Below are 19,043 nucleotides of genomic sequence, written 5' to 3' on the forward strand. Positions count from 1 at the left end.
CCCCTTTCGTCAGTGGCGCTTTCAAAGGGCCGTGCGTGCGAGCAGGAACCGTCCACGGCGCCGTTTAAGCTGACAGTGGCGCAGTCTCTGGCTCCCTGCGACTCGCAGGTGTGTCTAAGTGTGCTCCTGTAGTGCTGACAGCCACAGGCCGTGTGTGTGGCAGCGTACCAGACGGGGCCTGCGAAACACCACGGAGCCCGAGTGTGGAAGGGCACCGCTTCGGATGCAAACGGTTAATTGGACCGGAAGTCTTGCTTTTGTTTCATGCTGTACCACTTCCCTCCTGTTGCGTCCCACGCTCTCGTTTTGTTTTTCCCACCCCCACTGTAATTGGTGCTGTTTTGCCTTAACATCTTTTCTGCAACCATCTGGTTCCAACAGGGGTCGGGATATTTCTCTTTTCCGCTGTGTCTGTCTCCAGCGTGTCTTCTGCTGCAGTGTGAGCTGTGTGTGATCATGATTTTTTTTTGCAGAGTTGACGTGGGGGTTGGGGGGGATGCGGGTGACATAGACGATCAAATGCTCGAGCAGGAAATCTGTCAATTTATCGTTTCAACGAGATAAAAACGCATAATATAAAATCGCTCTGACAATCATTGCTTTCATATCGAGGACAGGAGGCTTTTTTTTCCTCCCTGACACTGAAGCTCAAATTGGAGCATTGTGCTGCCAGGTGCACGCACACACACACACACACACACACACACACACACACACACACACACACACACACACACACACACACACACACCTGCAGTTCCCCCAGACATCTCTTTGTGAGTGTGTTTGCTGGAGCTCGTGTTGACGAGAAGACTAACCACTGCGTCGAGTGAGGCTACACTGCAGGTGTTATCTTCCAACCCTAAATAGAACCGTCTTTGTCTGCCTCTTGTATTTATAAACCGACACCAGGAGGCAGTAGAGCGGTGCTCATGAGGCCCACATCTCTGTTGAGGCCCAGCTGTAACCGCAGTGCAAAGATGAATTTAATCCCGTTAATATATGTATGTCACTTGTAAGCTCACTAAATCAGTGTTTACTTTCACTGTGAATGTGTACATTTATTTACTTAATTTCAAATAAGTTATAACTTTGATTCTTTAGATGTAACTCTTAAGAACTGCGAAATACCTTGTTGAAATTTTAGGAAGATATGAATCCTGGCTGTTTTTATCATATTAAGTATGAAATGTTAATATGCACTACTTTGCTCATAGATTGTAGAGGTAAATACCAAAATGTGCTTCATTTAATGGAATGAATATTTCTTTTAGTGTGCTTCAGCCGAGCAATATTTTTTAATCCCTCTTTTCATTATCCTTCGCTTCCATTTAGCTGACGGTCAGTAAGCATTTATTTATGAAATGAGAGGTTGCAGCTGCGGCATCGGTTTGTATTATAGCAGTAAAGTGTCCGATAAGTGCGGCAGACCCACGCTTTTTTCAATGACGTATCGCGAATACAAGAAGCAGAAACAGCTGCGCAGTCATTTCTGGGATAAACTTTTATTTTTACGTGATGTGAAAAGGTAACATTGCGGCAAGCACAAATGCTCTAGATGAAATTATGCAAGACCATTAACTTTGTTTCCTGCAACTTTCTATAACGAGGGTGCGTTGTTGTTGCTGTGTTCTTTTGTTACTTCAGCAATATGTATATCGCTTATTTCGGCTTGCGCAGAAATTAGGGGCCTATATAGATTATGACAAAAAGTTGCGCCGCTCTGAATCGCTTGACTGGGTAACGCCTTAATGAGCGGAAGCGGCATGGTGCCGAGGATTACAAAGGAATTAAAACGTACACGGGCCACTAATGCTCTTCTGGTCGAGCCGAATGTGGCGGAATAAAAAATGCAGAATTGGCAGCGTGCGAGTCCATTCAGCCACCCAAGAGTTGTGCGAAATTAATCTCCTTTAATAGCAGGAGGAAGAGTAGGAGGTGTTGGGGTCAGCATGGGGGATGGCTGCTGCGGGGAGCACAGGTGGGGTAAAGTGATGTGGGGGGAGCAAGAGCAACCTTTCACTGCTCTGTCTGTTCATTAGGCTTTGTGAATGTGAGATGCACGGCAATACGTCTCAAAGAAAGTTTCCTGCCTGTAATTGGCGACCCGTCCCCGCTGTGCAGACTAGGACCTGGCCTCCTTTAACAGGCTGCCATTATTCATTACTAACAAGCCCCAGTGTCTGTTATTATTATTTTCGCACGTGTCGATGAAACAGGGTCCTCGTACCGTCACCGCGAGAGATGGATTTTCCCATGCAAATTTGTGCCGGGGGGAAGTCGGATCATTATTTTTTCCCCCCATCGCGTTGGTGCACATTGCGCGGCGCAGATGGGTAAAATAAATGCTGAAGGCCACAGAATAAATAAAATAAAAAGACTGGAGTGGGCACTCTGCGGGGATGATACAAAGGCGACACGGGAAACGGTGCAAATGTTAATATATTCCGTGGCTGCATCTGCCGGCTTGATAAGCCGAGTCCTTCTTTTGTTACACGGAACCGCATCGATAGACTTCAGTTCAGGCGTGAGGCCCAGTCGCTTTCTGTCCGGTGATAATGGTGGCACGAATTCGCACGTATCTGAGTGGTGAACTTGAGCAAAGCAGGCTTGCACTTAGTCGTCGTCTCCCCCCCCGGCCAACGCAACCATCACCCCCATCTACCCATCTAATCTGTGATTCTCCTGCAAGAAGTGTTGATGTTTCAGGAATTTGTTGGGCTTCATTGTTACTTGTGATTTCCAAGGCTGTGGAGTCGCTACCCAAAACCTCCAACTCCGGTAACCCAGTAATTGCTTCCGACATCACGGCACCGGTGACCTCCCCGTGAACCTAGATCCCGTGTGTTAAAGAGGAAGAGCGATGCCACACGAGCGCTTTTTCCTCATTATTATTTCCAGGGATCGGTCTCTGAGGTTGAGCTTGGGCTCAAAGCGCTTCCTCCCTCGATGAGGCTATTTTTGGTGAAGCAGCAAGTAACGAGATACGGCACAAAAATGTCGCTGGGATGGTCTGGTGTGTGTGGGTCATAGGACATCAGTAATAATTTTGTAATATATGTATAATGTTTTTTTTAATCCATTCAGTACGTTATACCTTTTGAAGCCATTCTTTTGAGATACACCCAAACATATCCACCATATATTTCATATAAAGAAGTCTCCAATTTTGAGTTCAGGGAAGGTCTTACTTTTTCTGATATTATAGAATAAACTTAGAACAGCGCAGAACTGCATGGAACATATTCGAAGAGCAGCGTTGCCCTTATAGTCCTGCATTTACATGACAAAGAAGTAAATAAATAGAAATACATCTGTAAAAGCTCCATCTGATAGACAGACGCGGAGGAGTATGGAAGAGCAACAGAAGTGATGTCTGTCGCAAGTTGAGTGTGTGAGTCACTCGTGGATGGACAGAACATTAGCTTGGTGCTTTTTAAGTTTCCTCTATGTGTTGCTGAGTGTCCAGAGTAAGAGTGTGTTTTCTGGATCCCAAGTCACAATCGTGGGTCTTCAAGTTGCTGCCTCGCTGCGTTGTCGGAGAGAAGGGCTCAGTGAACTCGTGTGATGGTCGCTACGCTCGCTGAGCTTTTAGCTCCATGTTAGCAAATTATGGGGATTCATCTTCAGGGTCTTCAAGGTTCAAAGCCGTTTGACCCACCCATTTCAATCAACAGTGATATGGGCAGGTCCTCAGAGGCCTCTCACTGGCACTGACGTTCAGTGCATCTGCAGCATTGCCCTCAAAAGTGGGTGTGGGTATGCTCCCTTAACTCCACGTGCTTCCTTCTCATAATAGCAGCAATGCCACACACTGGTTCCTGTTAGTGGCCCTTTTGCTGGGAGTCTGGAAAGCCCAGTGGGCCTGATCTGGCCCACATATGCTGGTTTTCAGCCCGATTCCACTAAAGGCTCTCGTGTCTGACCGGAAGAAAGACAAATAGGAAGCAGGAAGTCATTCTGCAGCATGTACTGCTTCACCGTGATCTCCAGCACTGCTGCTTGGTTTGATAGACAGGCATGGTGTTCACTTTTCATGGACACATCCTCCCCCAGCCCCAGCAAACTTGAACGCTCACTTTTGAGGTTCCTTTGTACCTATTCCCATAAGCAAAAGAAGGTCCTCTGTGGAGCCGGACCTTACGGGCACTGCGGCATCATGCATTTCATCTTGAACCCTTTTTCATACCTCTTCTTATACCCCCGCTAAGCAGTTTTGTAAAATGGGAAAGAAAAAGAAATCACTGACACTTCCTACCCCTTCTACCTTGATAGGAATGAAGGGAACATTGGTGCCTCTTGAACAGAGAGCTTTTTGAAGCCAGGTAGTAGCGGGAAATTGGATTTAATGACTTCTGCCTAACAAAGAAACTGGATCTTTTTTCCTAGATCTCTCTCTTTGACATCATCAAGGAGAGAGCCAACCTGTTTCCCCAGATTCAGTCACACTTCCAGAGCACACCTTTAGTCTGGGTGCCATGCCTCAATTAGAGCTCCTGACAGCAGCACCAAGCAACTCCCAACCACCCACCATGACTATTTTGTGGAGATTGCCTATCTTGTCTCCCGCTCCTGCTTTTCTCCCCACTCAGGCAGGTGGTTCTAAGAATGAATTGAAACAGGAAACCTGAGGCTGGTTGCTTTTCTGCTTATGTTGTTTTTGCATCTATAATCCAGGCTTTTGAGATCTTCTCTACAGACATTGCTGCGGTGCCTGGTGTTTCCAAGCTGCGTTGATTCAATTTGACCTGAGCACGGGTGGGAGGACGTAGAAAGGTAAATGTCAGCGCACAGTTTAAAATCTGCCATCCACAAGGCCATGCAGCCTTCAGGCCTCTCTGGCAGCAGGGATGCAGAGGGACAGCAAGAGGAAAGGGAAAGGAACAGGTCAAAAGGGAGGAGTGGCAACCGCAGGGGCTAATGGTGACAGCAATTCATTTCTTTTGCCATGTTTTGTCTGTGGGTGTGTGTGTGTCGGAGTGTGCGCTCCTGTGTGTGAACAGCGTAAAGAAATATTGTGCCTTGCACTGTATACCCATTTCTCATTAAAAAGCAGAGACTTAGCTGAGTGCGTCGGGAGCTTTACTGTGAAGGCAATCCTTTGAGCATCCGTTTTTGTGCACTGTGATAAACCGTACCCGTAAAGTGCTCTTACAGACAGCATGTTGACCACTGCATGCTGTATTAAAACACTGTTGACTGTAACAATATAAGAAAGGATATAGAAATGAAAAGAACACTACTCGCCAAAGGGAAGGTTGGTGCGGGAAAGGAAACGGTGGGATTGTACCGGTGTGTGAGTGAAGAAAGGCAGGACTGGGTGTAAGGGCAGTGTACGGGCAGGGGTAAATCTACACAGTTCAGTCGTGCTCTCAGACATAATGCACTTGGACAGGTGGGCTCAATGGGTTGTCTTTCTCTGGCCACCAGGGGCGTCTATGCAATACCCCTCCGCCCCACATTTACTGCTCGGTCCATTAAGGCCATGTCAATATTGTAAGGGGACTGGCTGGTGTGTCAGTTGCATGCTGTCCCATCATGCAGCACAGCATGGTACCAGTCCCCGATTCCCTCTCCCCACCAACTCACAGCCTCATTTGCCTGCATTATGTTCATTCGCCAATTCTCATCTGACCCATGTCTCCTACTGTAAGAGTTGCCTGAAACTTACCTTAGATTTATGTCACACGCTGATGTCATTCTGGGCCTGTGCTTGGGAGGACATGAATAGTGATGAACACTCTATACCAGCAGTCCGTTTTCACAAAAACAAAATGCCTGCGGAAGGACATCAACTCATTAAAGACCGCAAGACAAAAGGAGGAAGCTATGCCCAAATTATGCAGCTGGTGTGCTGGCGTAGGGAACTTTAGTGTGGACTGCTCACACAAACAAGCCATGTATGGATGTGCATGTCCACTTTATTAAACTGCACTGGAGATATGCTCTTTGCCATTCATCTGACCTCTGTGCTCTCACATCTTATTCTCCATTCATTGCGGTTGTCATGGAAACTTAATGAGCTACCCTATGCAAGTGCTACGATTAAATGTCATTACTTGAATGGAATAATTTTCCCTCCCATATCCCCCCTCCATACAGTATAGCCCAGGACTGAAAGATCAGTAAACATATGTGCATTAAACCTGCTCAGTTGTGCGGTCAAGAATGAGAGCAAGGTGTCAAACTCCCGAGGGCCTTGAGTAGTAAATGCAGACTACTGGTTCAAGGCACACGGAGTCTTGGCCAGCACGGACCGCGAGCTCTCCAGAATGGAAACTTGGGTTGCAACTCGAGGCACAAAGTGCACCAGTAGATTGTTAGCCTCCAGAAGCGTTCCGCCCCATTGGGATCGTGTCGAGTGCATAGCAATCTGGGGTGATTGATCAACGGAAAGCGTCATTACGCTGGGATGTGGGTGGAATCGGGTGAATGGCACTCTCCACCAAGCGCAGCAGGTTACCTAGTGAAGCCTGCAGGCGGCCTGCAGTGCACACATCAGAGGAGGTGTATGCCTGCGACCACTCCTCCCAAGTTAGCGTGGGTATCCTGCTTCAAGAGGGAGACATAAGGACTGCATAATTGTCCGTGACTAAGTTTGAAGGAAAATGTGGTTTAAATGCAAAAAAAGAAGTGTCATTAAAGCCCGTTAATAAGGTTTTGCTGGCTGCGGTGCTGTGAGTGCTTTCTTTGCTGGCTCTCACATGTTTGGCCCACGCAAGAGTTTGCATGCCAGAAAGCACGTCCGGATTGATGAGTTGTTAACTGACGTAGGCTGTTATGTGCCGCCCTCCCAGGGGTGTCGCAGGGGTCTAATCAGCAGGGCGCGTATGAATTGCCGATGCCTTCAAAGCACTTGTCAAGTCTTGATGGGCAATTTGGCGCAGGGTGTGATGCGAGGGGTCCGCCCTCCAGACGAGAGACAACCCCACCCCTCTCCCCTGCGTGCCAAATGGCCAGTGAGCAATAAACCATGTAGGACACCGAGATGCTCTGCCTCGTCTCAATCGATGAGACGGGACGCCCCCCGATTGTGAGAGCCCCTCGGAAAACCGAGGCTCCGCAAACAGCTCTCTGTCAGATGGAAGTAATGGGCCGTCCTGGATGAAAACGCCGGTCCGCTTTAAGTGCAACACAGCGAGATAAATCTATTGGTTTGAGACACACTCGGCCCTCTGCGCACGATGAAGCCTCGGCCTGGCATTAACTCAGCAATTGTGCCTGAGGACATGAGAAAGGCTTTGGAAAGTGATTCTGACTGAAAGTCACATTTTTTCCCCCTTCTGTCCGTGCTCACACACTTGGTGCATTAACCACACACAGGCCACACGTGCGTGTCTGTTTCTGACCCATTTTAATGGAGCCTTTGTGGCTTGCACACAAGTGCTGCTTGATGCATCGGCGGCTCAGAACTCATCCTTTTAAAGGCTTTGGTGTACACTGGAGGTGTTGTGGGCCTGGCATGGGCGGATGTGAGGGTCACCTTTTCCCCTTCGCATCTCCATTCTGCTCGCTCCTGGACTTTGGCATGGTGCTGAGCCCCAAAGCTTGAGAGCCAGAAGCACAGATTGACCCTTTAGAAAGGCCTGTCGTCTCATTGGACAAAGGGAGCTGGGTCAGGGCGGCTTTCTGGACCCACCTCCGGGCACTGTTCTTAAGTGCTTCATCTGCCTTTTCTTTTTGGCCTCTCGTGTCTTGTGGGAAGTGATCCTTCAGGGGTCATTTGGTTTTGGGTTGCTGAGTGCCTTGCAGCCCAGTCATGGATGGTGGGGGTGGGGGTGGGGGTGGTGAAGGGTGGGGCTAATAAGTGCAATCCTGGCTGCCCCCCTTCTTTTCCTTCCTCCTCCTCTCCTGATTGCTGGCTTTACCTCAGTGCTCTGTGCCCTCTCTACCTGCTATCAATCCTGCACTCTTTCAGAGAAATTAACATGCCCTAATCAGTCCTAAATTCCCTGCCACTGATTGGATAATGAGCTGAAAGAGGATTCTCTTTGCCCTGAGTGAAAATGAGCAGTTGAGGGTAAAAGAAAGCCGGCTGTGATCAGATCCCACCGAACCACCCCTGGCAATCAGGGGAAGAGATAGCGGCATTCACAACAGTAGGGATCAAAATTCAGAAAGTCATGACCTGCGCATTTTGCCAGCTCTGAAAACTCGGCTGTTGGGATGCGATTCGACGTGACTCGACCGCCGGAATTATTGATAACCGTCATCTAATTACCTGACCAAATCATTTAGTGGGTGAGGATGGGAGGTTCCCAGCTGAAGTTCTTCCAGTATTTTGCGAGAAAGCACGTCCCTAATGGTGCACACTGATGGTTTAGGTGATGGAAGCCTGGTGAGAGTGCCGGAGACATTGAAGCCAGACATGGTACCACAAACAGTGAAAGGAACACCACGGTTATAAAATGCAAAGTGAATGCTCCCTGGTGACCATAGTAAAATGGCATTGCTCTCCCATCTTTGTCTGTAAAATAGTACTAGGAATGTGACGGGTTCAACATGTGAGCAGCCTTCACACCCATAGCTGTTGATGAGTAGAGCAGGGAGGAGGAGCACTTATTATACTCAATTTTATGTCCATTCATTGCGGGGTGAGCCCGCTGAGCATAATTATCTTGGCTGGAGTCAGAAATGTTCCACTTGTAAACTCAAGCAGCATTGATGAACGTTAATCAAGGTGCTCATAAAAACTGATTATAAAATTGCAATATTAATGACCTTTTTTAATGGAAAATTAAATGGTACTCTGGAGACTCATGTTTGGAGTGTTGGGAATGAGATGTCAAGTAAAACTGGCTAGAGTGTGAGTTTAACTCTCAGAGGGGACACACATATAGAATGGTTTACAATGTTCCTTTAAACCCTTTGAAATGACACCAGTCTATTGTACACAAGTTTCTGTACAGCTTCTTGAAACCAGACTTTCTTGGGCCAAAATAATTGCAGCTGTCACAACCTTGAGGACATTACACCAGTGGACCGCGGGGGATGGTTATCAGAACTGTTTCTGCATACCTGATGAACATGTGCACCTCATTAAAACAGCCTTTAAAAGAAGCAGACTTACCTGCAGTACTTGCGGAATCTCACCGAGACGACTGTCCCCACTGTGCTTGTGACCTGCTGCTCGCTCCTTCGGTTTCGACCTCCGCTTGAACCTTCGACCTCGATTTCGGATTAGCATCACGGACGACGTTTGCGCGGTCGGCTTTGACCCTCGCTTGGCTCTTCGACCTCGATTTCGAATTCGTCCCACACAACGAAACCACTGTTTCTCATATAAACCGCGCTCGCATTCAGACAGATATCTCACGAGAACCATGACCGCAGCTCTGTTCGAGGAGCGGAAGCTGGTCTTGCGGACCGATGGAACACAGTGCGAAACGTCTGTGGTCAACTGCTGAGTATTTGTAAGATGTAGGTGAGCACATCAGTTCTACTTGTGTGACCTGTCTAGAATGTAGGAGGCAGCTGTGGTCTGGGTGTGCTTTGCTGGTAACAGAGTTTGTGATCTTTACCAAAATCAGAGCAATCTCAGTCAGCGTGGCTATCGTACCTCAGAGTCATGCCGTTCCATCAGGATTATTGCTAGGTGAGCAGTCCTTTATTCTTCAGCAAGATCATGACCTTAAACGTAAGGAAAGTGAAACACTCAAACGAATAGCAGTTAGAGCTACTGCCTTTGGATCGGAAGGTCGCTGCTTCTGTCCCCACAACTGGCTGTAGTACCCTTGAGCAAGGTACTTACCTTGAATTGCTTCAGTAAAATTTCCCAGGTGTATAAATGTAAGTCGTTTTGAAGAAAAGCATCAGCGAAATGAATAAATGTGAAACTAGATTCTAGTTCGTTCAAGCTTGAGACTGGTACTGTACTTCCACATCAGTGCCAAAAATAAGAATGGGTGCTGTGACTAAGTAGGAAGCTGGATCACAGAGATGTAATTGAGATTCCTGGAAATGTGTATCCTGATAGCACAAATTGATAGTTGGTGCATCTGATTTTCCTCTCCCTTGATTGTAAATGCATTTACAGCTGAATTCTTCTAATAGGCTCTCGTCTGGCTTCACACAAATGTTTCAATCATCCCCGGTGAGGGGTGAGAGCATAAGAGAGGTTGGGAAGAAGCCGTCAGCCTCGGTTCCCGAGGAGGCCCTAATGAGGCTTTGGCTATAAACTGGAAGCACCCAAAACTAAGATTCTGGTTCAGCGTGTGTCTTGGTGATGTCATAGGTTTCAGATTCAAATCCCAAGAAGACAACGGCAGTCGTATCCTCGAGCAATCCAGTTAATCACCTCAGCTTCAGTAAAATATCCAGATGCTTAAAATAAATGAGCAAAAGAATTTTCTGTGTTCATAAAAAAGCACTTATAGTAAGGATAAAGTAAATTATTGAAGCGATATATTAATACAAAGGACCTACATTGTGGTCTTGGGGACGGACTCATTTCCGTGTTTACACAGCACATAGTCTCGCTGATGTGGAAGCATCACTTTGGTTTTTTGCGTGGTACACAACACTGTAAGAGTGTCTCGCAGTGAGCCAATAAGAAGCTAATCTATTGAGAAGGTTTTTAATTGGAGTCCCGGAGGGCCTTGGCGGAACGGGTATCAGGAGAAGATGCTTCTGTTGCAAACACAATACCAATTACAGTGCTGACAGGGAACTTCGGGGGAGATGTCATCTACGAGGATCCTGGGAGGGTACTGCTCTAAACCTCTAAACCATAGGGGGGTGTGTGTGTGTGTGTGTGTGTGTGTGTGTGTGTGTGTGTGTGTGTGTGTGTGTGTGTGTGTGTGTGTGTGTGTGTGGGGTGGGGTGGGGTGGGGTGGGGGGGGGGTGTTGCCACCAACAGAAAGTCATTAGGAAACATGAACATAGTTCTCTAGTGTTCCATACCTTAAGCTGTCGGTCGCCATAAGAATATTCTCTGAGCGCACGAAAAGATTGGGACGTAGCTTTCATTCAGAAAATGCAAAGAAAGAAATAAAATTACAGCTGCCGAGCAAATAAACAGCCGCGGCAGTCAAATCTGGCGTAATAACGGTAATGGCCGTAAGTTGGATGCTTGTGATTGTCAAGTGCGAAAATTAGCGTCTTCCCCACATGCGGCCAATAAATGCTAATGCTGCCTCTCAGTGCTGGGATGCTCTTCTTGTAATCTCTCGTTTCTAATAATATCGGTCGAGGCCGGCCAAGGCAGCAATTTCCGAAAGCTGGTGCCATAGCCCATCTATCAGATTGGATGCGATGAGAGACGAATAGCATATTTACTAGCGTATTACTCAGGCCGCCCAAGGGCGCATGCCTCTCCCCTACTTTGTTATTTATTTTCTCGGAAATCTAATTGCACTGGAGGAACGCTGCTGTAAATGTGTTTGTAAGTCAGTCCTTGTGTGTGCCTTTATGATTACTTGTATTGTTTGTATTGCATTTCCCTGTGGTCCTTAATGAAGTGCCCCGCTCGCGCGTTGCCCACTGCAGGATACGCGTCGATGGGTTACGGAGAGGGAGAGGAAAGAGCGGGACTGTACCAACGGAGAGGGATTTCTTGGCGGTTTTACCAACACCAGCACAGACATTGTTGTTATCATTAATGTTCAGGTTGCAAGTCCGTGTCCTGTGGGAACACACACATATCTGTGACTGAGCGCTCTGAGATCTCAGGCCTGCTCTGCGGTGTCGAGCTTGTTTGACCGCAAGACGGAGCCCCGCCCCCATCCCCGCTCACGGGTGCAATGACTGCAATGACTGTAATGACTGTGGATGAACGTAAGTCCTCATTGTGGCCCAACAATGGGCTCAGCCTTCGGTCTGTGGGTCCATATCCCCAGGCCTTCTTGGCTGATGTATCCAAACAGACACTTTGGGGTTTCAATTAAATGCCTAATAGCTTCGCCTGCTGTTCTCACACTGGGATGCAGCGTGGGCCTATACAAGCATCTCAGCGAGTCCCTCAAAAGCTTCTTTTCCTTTTTGTAAATACAGAGCAGAGCTTGATTTCTGTGGTATAGCATGCATGCTCTTTGTACGTGTGTGTGTGTGTGTGTGTGCGTGCGCGCGCTTGCGTGTACAGGCACTTCTCATGTCCATGCGGTTAATGTCCCCGTGTGTATGTGTGCATTGCGCGTGCGGATTTGAGCGTTTCTGTGCGCGTGTGCCCTGTGAGTGCACCGTTCCATGTTTCTGTGTGTATTTTTGCATGTCTTTCTGCTCCAGTGTGAGGATGTCTCAGTGCCAAAATGTTTTGCTTGTCATCGGCTTTTCGACTTTCAGTGGTGCGAAGTTCAGAATCATTTACTGCATTAAAGTACGAGCGGAGAGCTCACAAAGGACGGTAAAGAGGTGCCTGTATGTGCGTGTGCCCTTAAGCTGTTTATTTCCTGCCCCTGGAGTGCAAGAAAGTCTCCAGCCCTGAGCATAATAAGCAAATATGATTTCCAGTCCGCTAGACCGTGGAAATGGGAGGGAAAAAAACAAAACCCTTTCGTTGTTTCCATTGATTTATTTCGGGAGAAGATTGAAAGTTTCTGGTCTCAAGGTGCACGTAGCTGTCACACTCTTTACGTTAATGAAATCATTTCAGGACCTCACTTGCTTATTTCCTTGTTTTCTGTGTTTTGGGAGGGGGAACCACAGTGTTGCATCAAGGCTAGGGCCAGGGGGCCCGTGCTGCCTGATCCTTCTCCAGGGTGCTCTAGGGTGCGATCGCATTCCCTGTTAGCTTCACCAGACTTGTTCACGCTCAGCATCATGTAGACACGTGCGGCTGCGCCGGTTTATGCATGCGCACACGACAAATCGCTGCAAAAGCTTTCTGCTCAACTTCAAAGTTCAAGCGGGAGCTCTTCTACTTCTTCTACCGTCTATCGATAAAAGCACGGTTACTCTTACAGTTCGGACCCGATTTCCTCCATACGTTACAAACTGACTGCCTGCCATTCCCTACACAGAGTAGGTGACTACGGACACGCATCGCTTAACGGCTGGGATACGTTCCGAGAAATGACTCGTTTGGCGATCTCGTTGTGCGAACATCATAGAGTGTACTTGTGCACACTTAACTGGTATAGCCTCGATCATAGAGTGTACTTATACACACCTGGAATGGTATAGCCTCGATCAGAGTGTATTTATACAAACCTAGATGGTATAGCCTCGATCATAAAGCGTACTTAGCAGCGCAATAGGTTTGTTTATAGCAGCACCACCACAAACACAAGTCACACGTTGCGCTACGACGTCGGACGCTGGTCAATCAGAATTTTTCAGCTCCATTAAAATCTTATGAGACCACCGTCGTATATGTGGTCAGTCGTTAAGTGAAATGTCGTTAAGCGGCGCAAGACTGTATTTACATGTTTCTGTAGCCCATCACACGAGCTTTTCCAAAAGGTCGCTTAGCCACATTGTGATAGCCATGTGAAGGATGACCACTCTAGCCTACTATGTTCCCAATTCCATATCTGACACCTCATTTACTCCTTCAGATTAGAGTACTGTAAAAGAAAGGAAAAAGATTCCATCCCTGCACATGTTATTGCTATATTGTGTAGGGGATTGTATACATTGGGGAGGCAAATTGAAATATATAATTCTGTCATGAGTGACCTCCAGGAGCACATAATGTTGACTAGAGTTGTCTTTATCAGTTGTTAGATATAAGACTAATAAAGATTATACTTATTGTTTAAGTCAAGATCACCTTGAGTCTATGGGGAACAATAGAGCATTTTATATTCTTGTCATTTTGGTACCGCCATTCTTATCAAGGAAGACACCCTGTTAGCAGGGAGGAATCTTTCGGTTCCTGCTGGGCGTCTGTGTTTCCGTGGAGCTTCATGAGCAGGAATGGCTCGATCCGTGTGTATAATCAGTCAGATGTCCACTTTCAAAGTGCTTTGTCTTTTGTGGACAGCTCTGATGTGGATGATTTGGACCTTGTTGACATTTGTGCCCATGGGAAGTGTGTGTTAACTGATGAGTGAGGGTCAGATAACCTGACTGTACAGTGAAGGGGTTCAGGTGGTCTGTTAGCATACTGTGCACTCATCTGCTGTTGCACCCTTTCAAATCATATTTATTCATTTTGCAGATGCTTTTTTCTCCAAAACAACGTGCAATGGTTATTATGCAGTGCTTAGCATACACGCTTTATCTAAGGTGACAATGTTAGATGCACGACACTGAACTCCCTACAGTCATTCACTCATTTGCAGCGCTGCTTGCAAGTATGTGAACCCTGTAGTCATTTGTAGATGGTCATTACTGTTCTATATAATATTTACATACAGTCATGCAGTTTAAATCTTAAATGTATACAATGAATATACACACACACATACACACACACCTCGTTCTTCTTATGTACTTGGTTTCACCAGTGTAACTTGGAGTTTACTTATTTTTGCACCTGCACTACTTCCGTTTTTCTACTACACGCAGGACTTACTCTAAACCTACATATGGAATTTGTAATTATGCATCTTATGTTAGATGAAAGAGGCTGGTAGAGGTTTAGTAATGATTTAATGGTTAAACTTAGGGGCACAGAGTTTGCATATTTTCAGGCACCTCTGTATATAGCAGAGTACTGTGACACACATTTGCACACTATGCACAATTTAGAGTTAACGGTTCACCTGCTCTACATCTTTGGACTGTGGGAGGAAACCAGAGCACCTGGCAGAAACTCGCCAAAACATGCAAACTCCACCCAGACCGAGCAGGGAACGAGCCTATGTCCGATCGTACCATCCCGGCTCTGTGTGGCAGCAGCACCATCAGCTGTGCAGCCCTCAGTCATGAAGTGGGAGTAAAAGTCAGAGAATGAGAAGTGCCTTCTCTTTCTCCAAAACCTTTTATTTGGGCAATTTTTCATTTATATAACAACATTTTGTCGAAACAATTTAGGTTAACTACCTTTCTCAGGGACAGTAAGGTCCCAGTAGGTGACCTTTTAGGGAAGCCCATGAGGGTAGTACGGTGGCACAACGAGTAGCGCTACTGTCTCACAGAACCTGGGTGGTGCGAGAGGATGTGGGTTTGATCCCCGCTCAGGCTGTGTGGAGTCTGCGTGGGTTTCCTCCCACAGTCCAAGGACATGCTGTTCAGGTTCACCCGTAGTGTGTGTGTGTGTTCCGCTGATGTATGGATGAGTGACCCAGTGTAAGTAGTGTATCTAGCAGTGTAAATCACCTTAGTGAATAAGGTGTGTGGACTCATAACACTACACAGAGTTCATTGGAAGCCGCTTTGGACAAAAGCGTCTGCTAAATAAATAAATGTAGCTATTTGTCTCTGGCTACACGCAGTGGAGTGGGGTCTGTTCCCAGAAGCAGCCCAGTCGGAGAACGTGGTCGGGATGTAATTATTATGTGTGGAAGGGAGCCGCACTCGTTACGTGTGAACAGGCGCGCGGAGAGTTTGTTGGAGTTTAGAACGTAACCGGAATCGAATAGCTGGCACAGCTGCTTAGCATACCTGTCTAATGCAGATTCGTAGCAATTAGTTAAAGTGGACTAATTTATGCATTCCTTGCCAGCAGTGGGATGTTAGGACCAATGCTGTTGTGTTCTGTGGAGATATGGGTGCGTAAACACACGCGCGCACACACACGCGCACACACACACGCACCAATAATGCCTAAGAGAAAGTGGTGTAAGATATGAGAAGATAGCATTAGAATGCAAGAGTTGGTCTCGGAATACACTGTCATTTATCATTTCATGTAAACATTTGCCTGCAGCTGAAAGATCTTGTACATAATTCTCTCATGAGAAATATGAAACACTGTCTCTTTTTAGGAAAAGACTGCAGTTTTGTTTTTTTCTTGCCATTTTTTTAAGCTGCTTAGTTAATAGCAGGCTATATAGTGTGTAATTTTAATGCACTAGAACAGAAAGGAGAAAAAAAATCTGGCCTAATTCGTTTTAAAAAAGCTACCATTACCATACGATTAAATTTTAGTGGTGCATAATAACAGTTCATTGTGTGGAATCCACCTTAACCTAATTTGCATAAGGGACAATTCTGAGAAAATCCCTGCTGTATGTTGTACGATGTAAAGTGACACTATGGGGTCTACAGACTTACACCAAGTCTTTCATCCGTGGAAGAATTAATTAACCATTGGTTTTTTTACTTCAGTAGACCCCACAAAGATACAGATAAATGAACACAGCGAAAGCACTTCACAGTTTTAGTTTTGCTTTTCTAAATATGGACATTTCCACTGACTAAATTTCCAAGAGCTAAATGAACCAGTAAAAGAGTCTTCGCTTGTGAAATTCAAAGAGAAACACTCTCAGTAATGTGGACGGTAGCAATAGCCCTTAATACATAAGGGGGAATCAGGAGCACTGGCATTTATCTGTAGAACAAAAGCAGGAGAGACCCATTTACGTCCACAGCAGGGTGGGTTGCGCCAAAGGGACTGTCCACATTTCCACATGCAGCTCCAGACACGCACCACCTGCATGCGCTACGGACCCTCCTAATGTCGCGTTCCGACGCGATATTCTATGCCGGTTCATACAATAATATGTGGCGTGCGGGACCGCAAACCACCTCCCGCTTCATCAGCCACATCTGGAGGTTGGCGCGAGCACCAGGTGCGGCCAGTGAAGCCCCGGTGTTATTTCGGCAGACTTCGGAGAGAGGACTGATGGGCTGGCGGGTGGAACGGCGTGCGGCGAAACGTTTTGTTGTTTTACTGTCTGATTTCTGTGCGCTTCATTTTCTTTGAAAGTTGCAGTTTCTGACCTGTTGTTTATTTTTCTAATTAAAATTGTCCCTTAGTCCACTCTCTGCCACCTCACATGTGGTCATGTCCTGACTGGGCTCGTCACAGATAAATATATTATTATAGACAAGATATATAAGATATATTTAAGATATTATCTTTTATAGGGTATTGTTTTTGTTATTATTACCACTATTATTAATAATAGTAATAATAATGATGATGATGGTAACAAATCTCATGAGTTCATTTTACAGTTTGTTGGTTACTATAGGTCCATTATATTCATTTCTGTTTGTAAACGTGAGGCTGGTAATTTTGACAGTATTGAAGTAATTTACAGTATCGAAGAGTTTCTTTACTGCAGTGAATAGAAGACGAGCGGAAATGTGGACCTGAAATAGGCTCTTTAGTTACGGTAAAGAGAGAAAAAGGGGTGTACAGAGGGTAGGGAGTAGTGCTAGTGACCAAAAGGTTCTTAGTTCAAGTTCTTGGAGGATAATTGCTATTTTGTCCTTGTGCAAAACACCGTTTAATTGCATACTAAGCAAGGAAATAACTGCAGTGATGGAAACGAGAACGAGAGGAAAGAACGAGTTGGTAGAGACAGGGGGGTCTGTGGGAAACGGTCACCCATGTGCGGGAGCTGTGCGGCAAGGCCGGTTTGATGTGGGCAGCTGAGGACAGAGGGTCAGGACGGACGGGAGCTCTCAATGGAGCTGCCACTGGGCCAGTGACAATGGCAAACTCCCATCATGCACTGTGGCAGGACGACAGATGCGGGGGTCCATGCCTCTTTGTGACTGTCTTTGTGTGTGTGTCTCCCTATCCAGTGGATTCGCTGTACGGAACGCACCCCGCCGATGCGTCTCCATTTTCACGTTTATGCGCAGGTCCACATTTTACCGTGTTCCCGCCGTTTCGTACATGTCGTCATCGGTCGCAGTCATACATTTGCAGCAAGGGCACAGTTTACCCAAACGTGGTAGATGGCGCAGAGCTCATGACTTGCCTGTGTGTGTGTGTTTGTGTGCTTAAGTGCGAGCGTCTCTCATGGTCCAACCTCAGAAGCCCAAGGACACACAAGGAGGTCATCATTCGAGGCCCCCCCATCCCCAGGAAATAGACCTCCTTCTTCTCCGTCTTGCTCTCATCCGGTCCGATTGGCTGGGCTTAAACGACCAGCATTTACAGACCCCCGCCAGGAGCAAAATGTAAGATGAAAGAGCAAACGAAAGAGGGAGAAAGAGGGAGGGAGAGGAGTATGTACGCTCCTGTCATGTGGGACAAGTTGCAGCTTCTCATTGGCTCTTCAAGCCTACATCTCTCTGGGAAAACAACACAGCAACACAAGTGCGGGTAATTTCTACTCTTTTTTTTTTCCCCCAGTATATAAAGGCTGTTCTTTATTTTTTAAAACAATGAAACTCTGACCCCTTAACTTCACACTCCCTACAATTCAGGGATCATAGGTGATCCTGCCAGTAATTCCTGTACACCATGATACAAGCAAAGAGGTGCGGCGTCGCTGTCAAGAACATCACCAATTACAGTCCAGTTAATTTAGCGCTAATCGCTGACTGTGATTAAGATGAGCTGCGTCTGAACAGGGTCTAATACCCACTATTTCAGTGATGTTGGGCCTGTCAGGGGAGGACTGCTGGAAATGCAGATAATGTGCTCTTCATTTCCTGGAGTGCAATCAGGGAGTGTGTGCTCGTGGGCGCGTTTTCTAATATCGCACTTAGGGGAAATGCCACAGTGTCGTATGACCTCCAATTACAGCCAGATTTGCATTGTTCTCACTTAGGTAGACCTCCAATTAAAGAGGTGTTTGAAAGGGGATGTGGCATTAGTTGAACCAGTTGGTCTAGATAGTTTTACACACTCACTCGTTTTCTCTGTTTCACACACATAAACACAATCACACTGCTGTTTTCATCATAGCTGCTGCGGTGTCAATGCCTTTTGTTTCGGGGGCGGGTGGGGGGGAATTACCTCCAGAAGTTCCCGCAGCACATCTCACATGCGTGTCCAATTATGGAGCACCTCATATGTGACTTAATGCTCCTTTTGCAAACGAAGCACAGTGTGTCGGTTTAAGGAGAAATGCCCCCGTTCGGCACCGAGGGCGGGCGGCCTGCTGTATTGCTTTGTGGAGAAGGCTTCTCCGTTTTGCTCATCTCTACTCGACTGGCAACTGCAGTATTTGGACAAATAAAAGCCGTGCTGAGTAATGACGCTGTTCCGAGGCAGGCAAATGGGCACGTTGCTCCGGGGGATCATGTCCATCGTG

The 19,043-nt window shown here is 46.7% G+C and overlaps 1 protein-coding gene across 22 annotated transcripts in view; it reads left to right on the forward strand.

Moving 5' to 3' along the window:
* The window catches only part of nrxn1a (neurexin 1a), a 330,335-nt gene that overhangs the window by 164,710 nt on the left and 146,582 nt on the right, over positions 1–19,043 (forward strand). The window lies entirely within an intron of this gene.

This window comes from Scleropages formosus, chromosome 8 (genome assembly GCF_900964775.1).
Source record: "Scleropages formosus chromosome 8, fSclFor1.1, whole genome shotgun sequence".
NCBI classification, from domain to species: Eukaryota; Metazoa; Chordata; class Actinopteri; order Osteoglossiformes; family Osteoglossidae; genus Scleropages; species Scleropages formosus.